Source organism: Protopterus annectens, chromosome 12.part0 (assembly GCF_019279795.1).
Source record: "Protopterus annectens isolate FY-2018-M chromosome 12.part0, PAN1.0, whole genome shotgun sequence".
In the NCBI taxonomy this organism is placed as follows: Eukaryota; Metazoa; Chordata; order Ceratodontiformes; family Protopteridae; genus Protopterus; species Protopterus annectens.
The window spans coordinates 661,535,967-661,547,520 of record NC_056746.1 but is presented as its reverse complement, the minus strand read 5'-3'; positions in this window follow the sequence as shown (position 1 = coordinate 661,547,520).

Genomic DNA, 11,554 nt, shown 5'->3' with positions numbered 1-11,554 from the left:
GTGTTAATTTTGGTATAAAGTTTGCATTTGTAAGATAATTCGTGGTATAATAATTTTTATTTCATGATGAATTGTGTCATGATTCACAATTCCTTTGCAACATTTAGCTTTATATAAGGTTAATAGTATTTATTGATTTTACACACCGTAACTCAGTGATTAGAATACAGATACAAAATATAAAAATACACAATATAATATATACATACTATATTTTACACCATGACTGAGGGATGGTCATTTCAGACCTTACCAAATTCATTTTATATGTGTGTAGATTTATAATCATATAATGTATATATAAATGTATTTTTTCTATATATATATATATATATATATATATATATATATATATATATTTGAGCAAGTCCCATTCAAGCTAGAACATTTGTATTTGGTAATCAATTTTTTATTAATAAGTATATTAGATTTTTTATTAACAAGTATATTACATGTTATGTCATTTAGAAATAATATAAAATATACACTCATTGAGTGATTAGTATTCAAGATATCTTATGAAATGATATTTAAATGTTATTTTAAAATTGTACTTTGTTACATCATTTCCTGTGAAGTTTGTATAAAACGGGAACATGGGAGAGTTCCCGTTTTTCTGATGAAGTTCACGTTTTATATTAAAAGTGAAAGAAAGCGCTAAGAAGTATTCGGCTTTGTGGTGTTTGTAGCAGCAGTCTGACAACTTTACTGTGGTGTTCTCATCTTTCATTTGCGAGACATACACAAACCACAGTACACCACTTTCTCTGTATTACATATAAACTTACCAGCTGGTTTAAATTCATAATCATTAATTGTAATTTCGCCTCTTTCCAAAATGTGCACACAATAGGAACAAAAACCACATTTCTTCATCCGTCCATCTACAATGGACCCATTATTTTTCTCAAACAAATCCTTTAAATTATTACCCCTTCAGTAAATAACTGATCCATCACTAATTTTATTCCTAATCGCTCTGTCATATTTCATCACCTGCCAGTTCTTCACCAATGCATCATTTATTTTCCTCCTCGAGCTATTGAATGTAGAAATGAAGGCACTTTTATATTTATTTAAATCACATTTACAGTCACTGCCCACATTCCATGATGTAGGATTATCAGATCAAATATCTGTAATCATGACCCCAGTATTCAGGGTACCTTGGGGTCCTGTGTCACCCACCCAGGAAACAACATAACCCAGAATGGGCTTATAGAACCCCACGTTCCCTTTTATTCACAACTTCAGGCATAAGCTCATTAACCAACCTGGGGGGGGAGGGTGACCACACCTTAAAAACATACCCTTCAATACAGCACATTCAGCCAGAAATAAATGAAATGTTGACATAATTCTGGCTGCATGTACAAATTGTCCCTTTAGGACAGCCCACTTTTGTTTAAATGGGTAGGTACTGGAAAAGTGAAGAAAACTGTTTGAGTAGTTTTTTTTTCTAAATATTGAAGAAATAAACCTACCATTAACTTGATCCTTATAAAGCAAAACATCTGAGAATGAGATCCTCTCCTCATTCCCACAGTGGGTGAACTTCAGAAAATTCATTGTTCCATGAATATGTTCTAAAAATAATTTGATCATTCTTTTGGGCCTTCCCATAGAAGAAATACATCATCCAAAAATCTTGTGTATAGTTGAAAGTACTGAAAAAACCTTGAATCAAGCAAGTATAGCTTCCCCCATTGTAGCATTACAATGCTAGCAAACAGTCCTCCACATGCTGAACCCATTGCAACACCCTCCTTTTGTAGAAACAATTCCTTCTCAAAAAGGATAAAATTATTCATCAAGACCATTTACAACAGGTGTTCATACAAATTAATCTCTAGTTGTGAGACCCCTTTAGCAAACAAGTAGTCACAAAACCACTACACAGCAAGTCCATGTGGGATGACTGAATATAAATCCTTTATGTTGACTGTTATAAAAATATATTCATCTTTATATGCCACTTGATCCAATTTATCCAAAAATGCCCATTAGTCCTTACAAATGAAGGGCTCTGCTATCACATAACCCTTCAACTTAATATCAAGAAATTTCACCAGTGGATGTGTGATGGAACCTCTCGCATCCACTATTGGATGCATGGGGGGTTGTTCAATGCTTTTATGCAATTTAGGAAGCCCAAAAATAGTAGAGGTAATGGGGAGTGAACCAATGAATAGTTACATTTACTCAATTAAATATTGAACTCAATAAAGAGATCATTCAGTGCACTCCTAATTAGTCTATAAGCCCCATTCAACTGATTCAATGAACTGGGCTCATAAGTTGTGCCAGAAAGAATCACCCTCATATTTGCAACATAATCACACCTGTTCATTATTACAAGTCATCCTCCTTTATTGGGCTTCATAATTCTGATAGACTTATTACATCTCAAACTTTTTAAACTCATCCTTTCAGACTGGTTAACATTACTAAATGCTGGTAAATTATACACATGAATATCCCATATGTCAGTCTCACATAATTTTTCAAACAGTTCCAGTGATGGATTTAATGGAGGATTAAAGGTGCTAGGAATTGTTAAAGGGTTAGTAACACTGTGCACATTATGAAACATAATTTCAAAATTGAGTTTCCTAACATATTGTTTCAAATTGATTAAAGCTTTAGCCACATCCATAGACCTACTATACTTGGAATGAAGGTGAAAGCTTTTGCAAACAAATCTTACATAGCTAATTTAAGTTCTGTTACCCTTTAGGCCTCATTCCTCCCTTGTATGTATTGTTCCCATAATTCCCATTTTTTCCTGTGGTTTGCTCCTACCCTTTTCTAAAGATCTCAATTCCACTTATTTTAGCTCTGATACTATATTCACTACTTCCAGTATTGTTGGTTTAGATTTCAATTTCCATTTTATAGTAATTGCTTTTTTGGCAGGCACCATTATTAGACACAACAAGGCCTTACCATGTCTAGGCAATTCCAATTCTGTATCATAGCTCAGAAAAATCATCTCCCTCGTCAGACCAATCTGCCCACCCAGCATCTCCAACAGTGCATCCCGCAGGGAATCCTTAAAGTCTGCAATCTCACCACACTCCTAGAAAATATGTTCTCAATTATCTCTTTCTTCCCATTCACACCTCCAAGATTTACTGTCTAACTCTGGAAAAATTCCCTGGAGTCTACTTGGGATATAAAAATATCGATGTAAAAATTTCCAGGCAAAAATTCTACATCTTCTAGATTATGTTGCTTATTTGGGAGACATACATATAATCTCCCATTGTTTCTTTGTGAATTACTTATCCAATACATCTTCCCAGTCCTTTATAACCTCCTCTAATTGGTTCTTATAGTCATCATGCAACATTTTGCATGTTCTACTAATTATTCCTCTTGTAAAGGCAGCTTCTGTTCTAGATTCTATTAAAAACTCTACCGGTGCTGGTCTTTCATTCAGGACCCTCCATTTCTTTCTCTTTGGCTATACGCTGATATCAATCTCTGATAGGGAAGGCAATCTCTAACCTGCAGTCCAAAAAAATTCTTGGCATCTTCCCATTCTATCATCTTTCCATTTCTAGTTATTTGCTGCCAATACCTTGGGTTCCTTTGCCGGTTTTCTCCAATAAATTCTGGCTCCCTCTTGCCTATTGTCTGTATCCCTAATTGCAGTCATCCCTATCAGTAGAATCTCCTTTCTCCCTTTCCGTGTTGGTTTAGTTCTTAGAATACTTGTAATATTCTGCATGATTATTGTTGTTCTCCTTAAAGGCCTGCATCCAAAATCTCAGTATCTCCTTGTTTCTTGAGCTTCTCCGGTGTTTTATCATCATCTCTTTCTACTTTGAATTATCGCTTTCTGCTTGTGCTATGTATAGGAGTCATTTCTTCTGATGGAATTTATTAGCGGAAGCATTATTCTGCTGTCAAGAGAGCCTATTTTGTCATACTCTGGTCTCATTTGAAAAGTGTCTCTCTATCTATTTATCTATCTGTCTACAACCCACAACACACACACACACACACACACACACACACACACACACACCTTTGTTAGATGTGAATGTCAAACTGAGGAACCCATTCTCTTGTATAGAGAACATATCCAATTTTACAAAATAGATGCAAATAACATTCATTAGAGAAAAGTCAAATGTTTATCATTCATAAAGTGTAACAGGATAAACTAATCTCAGTAATATAACCACATAACAAAAGTGATAACAATATAACAAAAATGTACATGTTCTCATGGAAGATTACAGTTTAGTTGTCTAAAAAGTTATTTATAAATTAACATTTGTGAAGGGAAGTATAGATTTTCAACACATGTTTGGCTATCTGTCTGTATATATATATATATATATATATATATATATATATATATATATATATATATATATATATATATATATATATATATATGCCTGGATTTAGTGCAGTGCACCTAAAGCTATTCTCACTGCCTAGAATAAGAATCCATCCCACCCCACCCTTGGATGAAATCATTCTGAACTGCATGGTACACCCAATTCAATACCTCACAACACTGATGTATTTAACTGAAGGAGGTTCAGTTACACCAGAAGTGGGTTAAGAGATTCTATAACATTCTATGTTAATGAATCACATTACCTATTCATGTCTTTAACTTACCATAGGAGACAGCAGGGCTGCCAACCCTGGATAAAGTTTTCTAGCAGAGCAGCTCCACCTGTATGTCAGACCTGATATCACAGGCAGGAAGCCTGTCTAACAAACAGCTGAAGCTCCTGATCTAGACAGTCTCATGGCCGATCAGCCCCACTTGCAGGGCAGTCTGGTGAATGCAGGCATGATGGCCAGCCCAGCTCTAAAAACTTTCAGTACGTTGTGAAACTTGATATGGAAGGCAGTACCTCATTCCAAACCTTCCCACTAAGATTAATGGGATTCTCCATTTATTTATTTATTTGTTTACCCATCTGTCTATCTATATCTACATTTGTTTACTGGTAATGAACAGTTATCAAACAATAACCAATTACAGGCATTTATCTAGCTAGCTACCTATCTATCTAAATTTATTTACTGGGGATGAACACATCAAACAATAACTAATTACAAGCATTTATCTATCTATCTATCTATCTATCTATCTATCTATCTATCTATCTATCTATCTATCTATATATCTATCTATCTATCTATCTATTTATCTATCTATCTATCTAAATTTATTTACTGGGGCTGAACACTTATCAAACAATAAACAATTACAGGCTCAGCCTGGGTTACATAATAATGTAACAAAACAATGTGCAGCATCCAAATAACAATGCTTTACATTTATGAGCAGGCACAGACAATCTGAGAAACAACAGACACGCATGAGATCTAACAACCAAAATATATGCACAGTTACACAACTGGAAAATAAAAGAGAGAATAGAGTTAAAGTAGAAGAAATAGAAGTGATGGAGAAATGGATAGTAGGTGTTAGATTAAGAAAGTTAATGGAGACCAGTTAAGATGAAAAAGGAGCTTTGATTATGTGTAGTTGGCTTAGGTCAGTAATGATGTGGTAAGATGACTCATAGCTGATGATGATGATGAGAATATTGAGGATGAGTGAGTTAATCAGGATCAAGTACATGGGAGGTAAAGATGCTACACAGTTGGAGATATCAGTGTATGTGACATTCAGCCTAGGTACTGATTAATTCAGACTTGCTCATTGGATAATCTCACTAATGTACAAGACTGGATTTGTTTGATATAGTGAGCTAATTTCCTTTTTGGAACTGAATATAGTGTGACAGTGTGACGGCAGTCTGCATTGACACAAACCAAATGGGGACTGGCACAGCTTTAGCTTTTGAACTCAGGCATGGAGTAACTTCCAGCATAGTACTTTACTCCACACCCAAGTTCTTTTAAAATTTGATCCTTAAAGTTATATAAACAACAGTTAGAAAGACTGCATGAGGAGGGCAGAGTGGAAATAAGTAAACAGATGAGAAAAAATGAGAAGAAAATAAGATAAAAAAAGGTTAATTCTGGGTCATATTCCAGGAAGACTTGGCATGGAGTAACACGCTACCCCAAGCTGTTATTCCAGTCCAAAACGTAGGTGTCCACTCCATTTAACATATGTTAATATGGACTGCCAGAGCACTATGCCCTTTTTCAAAATGTGAGTCAGGCTCACCTCACCAAAATAATTCAGTTTTGTACAGTGGCAAGGCTCTCAAATCAGCAAGGCTGAATCATTTGCACGTTGACCTGAATGGGCTTTTTAATAATGCAGAAGCTCCACCTATTTGTGGAACTAGGTACTATGGGTAGTACAATGTGAGAAGCCAAACTACATTCAGTACCTATTACCAAATACAGATGGAGCTGTCTTGAAGGTTTCAGGTGTCAGAGGGGAGCCAGAGACCATTTTCATGTGTAGCTGTATGTAACACAAGCTGTCCCATGCATTCCTTTGGGGATCACTTACTTTACTCTTAAAAAAACAGATTGAATTCCCTGGTTGGCTATTGGCCACATATGACCATTGCTCTCATTGGAATGGATACATGTAGACATGGTGGCTCTCTACTCTTATCACTCCATTGTTACATAATATAGTCCTGTAATGCATTAGTGTGGTGAAGTTGCTTAATATTCACCGATTACTAAATCAGGCAATACCAGAATAGTAATCCAACATGTTCAAAGATAGTGTATTCAGTATACTCTTGAAATAAATATATGTTTTTTATTCCAACTTAGCTGCAAGATATGGAGATGTTTATTCAAGAGTCTGCTTATCTGAACAGGAGAACACACATCGCCATGCTTATTTTTCATTCCCAGAATGGGGACTAATGGTGCAGTTGAAAAACATTAAATAAAAAACAATGCTTAATAGTGCAACAAAACACTTCAACAAAAGAAGAATTATATACATTGCTCACAGTAATCATTTCTAGAAAATACATATACAAGTGAATGCATATATTTATTTATTTATTTATTGACATTTGATTACCAGGAAAGTGTGACTGGGTAGGTGCCCATTTTCAGTGGATACCCAGGAAGAAAAGCTCTTAAACATTACAAAAACATATTAACAAATGTATCCCCGGATTTACTAATCTTCCGTGTAAGACTACAATGAAAGCGTGCCATGCATATTAATGAGAGCGCCCTGCCTCAACTCTAAAGCTTACATCCACACCCCTGCAATGAAGAAATGCCGCAACGTCCAGTTACATGAGCAAGTCCGTTCACATGTATACAATGTAACACTATACTCCCCCATATGTTAAACAACTTACAAAATAAAAAATAAAATAATCTTTTTTTCTTCCTCCGGTATAGCTGCCCGTAGTTGCATGAGTTTGCATAGGTTTGCCCATTGCTTAGCTACAGTTAGCAGCTTAGACACTAGAAGAGGCTAATAAGAAAAATATATGCAAATTAAGCAACATAGAGATAGCATAGTGGTTAGAGCCTTTGCACAAAGAGGAGGCATTCCCTGTACGAGTCCCACTACTGCATGTTCCATTTTCTCTGGGAAATCTGTATACAAAAATATTTCCTGACATTTTTATGTATCAGTTTTGTAAAAAACATTGAAATGTTAAATGTAGTAGTGAACGAATTATTTATATATATATATATATATATATATATATATATATATATATATATATATATGAAGGTGAAATTGTTATGCATTCTGAGGCATGAGTACCCTGTTTTAAGCAATATAAAGCACTGCTAAGCACATTTTACCAGTATTGAGCATATTTAAATACAATTGCTTATAGCTGCGCACCGCGCTAACCAGCACAACATCTTTGCATGTAGCTGCGCACCGCGCTAACTAGCTCAATGACAGGTAACTTCGAGCAACATTGGGCAACGTTGAGCAATGTCGAGCAATGTCGAGCAATGTTGAGCAACGATGGGCAAAGTTGGGCAAAGTCGGGCAAAGTTGAGCAAAGTTGGGTAAACACGCTCACACCTGCTTTACTGTTCCTTATCCAGTCAGGTCTGCCCAGCAGGAAAATAAAAAGCAGTAACAGGGTTCAAACTTAGGATACTATGCACTATAGTCACAGTACTTAACCACTAAGCCATGACAGCATTTCACAAACATGCGCTTTCAACAGACACATATCTATCAAAGGAATTTTAAACATTGCCAACATCAGCTAAGCAGGCGTGCCTACAGCTGAGTTTTTCCAAAACTGGCCAATCACAAATAAGTGCAGGAAATGAGGCATATTTAAGTTCCACAGGCGGGAATACTTGCTATAACTGGTTGTAGCTTCCTTCTGCAGTCAGCATGGCTGGTGTTGGTGAAGGCACTCGATTTAGAGTGCAACGCTGGGGAATCCAGGAGTCCAAAATTATGGTTTGGCTCCTCTTTCACATACATGAGGAAAGACTCCTGCGTGGCCATCACCAGGGTACACAATATAAAACGGAGGCCTAGAACAGTCTTGCCCATGATCTCACCAGTGCCACTGGTGTTCCCCGGACTGGTGAGCAGGTCAGGCACCATTATTCTGACCTGAAGCGACGTAGGAGGGATGAACTGAACAGGTGGATCCAGGAACCTCGTCCAATGCCTAATGCCCCAGTATTGAGTAAGTACCAATTGTATTAAGTAGTTAAGAATGGCTATGCTTGTCTATACTATGGATAGGTATGTCTCAATATCACTGCATTTACTTCACAGCTGCAGGTGACCAGGCTATGAACCTGCAAGCCCATGAAGATAGGCTGCAAAGGCTGCATCATGAGGCAGGTTAGTAATTATTCTGTATGTACTGTTATATAAAATAAATGAGAGAGCCTTCAAAAAGTCTTTTAACCCAATAAATAAAGGTGTAATAATCCTTTAATAAATGTATGAATCATGGAGTGCGTCTGTGTCATTTTCTTTGATATGTTGTTGTACTGTTGCATTCTACAAATAGTAGTGTTGTATTAAGCAGTGTCAACCCACACTTGGGTAGGCCCATATAACGTGGATGAAGGGAGTGCCAGTAGCTTGTATGCATATGTACAGCCCTCAACTGTTGGTTCATGGCCAGCATGTACAGGTTAATCTGGCACATGAGTAGCTTGGTATTGTGTTCCCCAGAAATGTCAGTGTGCTGCCAGAAATGTATGGAGCTGTTAACATATAACTGATACTTTCACCTGAACATATCTAGATAATTATATGAAAGTAGAGCAGTCAGTGTACCATCTTAGCAGTAGTGTGTGTGAGCAACTCTCAAAATATGTTGCAGTAACATCTACATCTTGGACAGTTTGTATGTAAGATACAGCTCATGTATATAATGATTTAGCAAAATCCGATTGCACAATATAAGGACATTGGGTAGTGTAATAATACATGTAAGGGACATATAACTGCAGTTAATAGGAATGTAGTGAAAACTAGAAGGATATATAAGTTGTCAATTGAGCTATCTTTTTCCACCCTACTGTATGTGCATAAAAATGCAATTCCACACCTCAATCGGTATGTCTAATCTCAAAACTTTTGTTGGGACATATGTCCTATTGGTTTATAAATATTAAAATACCACAATATTGGTGGCCTGTTGCCATCAATTAAACCTGCATGCTGTTGTAATGTCTACTATTGTTCTATATATGCATGTATCATGCTTGCTTTTCAACTGTTGAAAATCTGGTGTGTTGGGTTAATGGGAATACTTCTGCATGCTGTTATAACTAATTGGCAATGCTGTTGACTGTTACTAACCCATATCTTTATTAAAGTCTCCAAAACATAGTTCGTCTGGGAAGGCCGGTCCCAGTGGACCCACCTGCCCCACCTCAGCTGGCCATGGCACCTGGAACCCAGCAGATTCAGTGCCCAGCCTGGGACCTCCTCCTCCTCCGTTGGCCCTGTGCCACCTTCGGGTGGAAGCACTGCAGGGGATGGGGCTCGGCCCCCCCATGCAAGTGTGGGTGGAGAGGCACTTATCACCCTTCATTGGGTCCAGGCTGTGGTGCATAGATAGACTGAACTAGCTATAAAATGGTTCCTATCCTACTTAAATAACAGACATCAAGCTGTGCTCTGGAATACCACTCTTTCGACCCAACTACCCGTTAATATTGGTGTCCCTCAAGGGTCCATATTAGGCCCACTCCTGTTTTCCTTATTCATCAATGACCTTCACGAAGCAGTTCCCCAAGCTACATGCATACAATACAGATGATTCTACACTTATATGCTCAGCCAAATCTGAATCTGAACTTCACTTCCTTACACAAAACTTATTTAGCTCAGTAGAACTATGGTTTACAAAACGCTGTCTCTTATTAAATCCCCAAAAAACTAAACTTCTACTTTTTACACCTACCAATAAATCCCCACCAATTGCCTTCACTATAGCCTCCAATAATAGCACCATTATATCCCAGGATCTTACTACCAAACTGCTAGGTATCACCATAGACAACAACCTTAACTTTGACACTCATATTAATAATATCTTGAAAACAACTAACAGAAAAATAGGCTCTCTATATAGGATCAAACCCTTCCTCACCCCTGCAACTAGAATAACTATCGCTCGCACCCATCTAATCTCTACCCTACTCTATGCCTCTTCCATTTTCACTAACCTGTCAAGAAACAACCTTAAAAAACTAGAAAACACCTACAACAACATAGCCAGATTTGCCACTGGTAACCCTTTTAAAACACACCACTGTATTAGTCTAAAATACCTAGGGTGGCTTGAATTACAGCAACAGCTGAAATATAATCAACTGACCATTGCCCATAAAATTCTTTATCAACCGGCTAAGACACCCATACTATCTAACCTTATTCATCCCTACAATAACCTGAGATCCCTAAGATCTTCACAAAAACTCCTCATAAATATTGTCAAATCAAACAATAGAGCTGGAGACTCTCTTCACTAACACTGTTGGGAAAATCTGGAACTTACTCCCCACTGAACTTTCAACACTTCCTCTATTTCCTTGTTCAAAAATAAACTTAAACTCTTCCTTAAAACTCATTGGATGTGCCGCTGTACTAAACCTGACTAACCTACATACTCTCACTATTTGTTTCAACCCCACCTTATATGCTCTAGCTACCTGTTTCTACCTCACTTCTCAGCTCAGTAACACTCTCATCAGAACCCAACTACCATTCTACCTCTACTACCTAGCCTTCCGATTAGTATACTCTCATAAAAGTTCCAATCTTCTTGATTAGAACTTTCTCATCTTCTGTTCCAATCTTACTTTCCTTTTCTCCCTTCTTATATCTGGAATTATATTATGTGCTTTACTATCAATCTTTCTGAACAGTTAAAATACAGCTTCATGATAAATTGTATTATGTTTAGTCAATATTTTGTGTTATGTACTCTATATACCTGTAACCACTTTTTAGCTAATACTGCCTTACTTATTATTAATGTAGTTGATCTCATGTATTTACTTCTGTATATATGTACTGTTATTGAAGTTTGGAGCTTATCTCCCCAGGCCTCTACTGAAAATGGACATATATCCAGCTAGACTAGCCCGGTCAACAAATGTA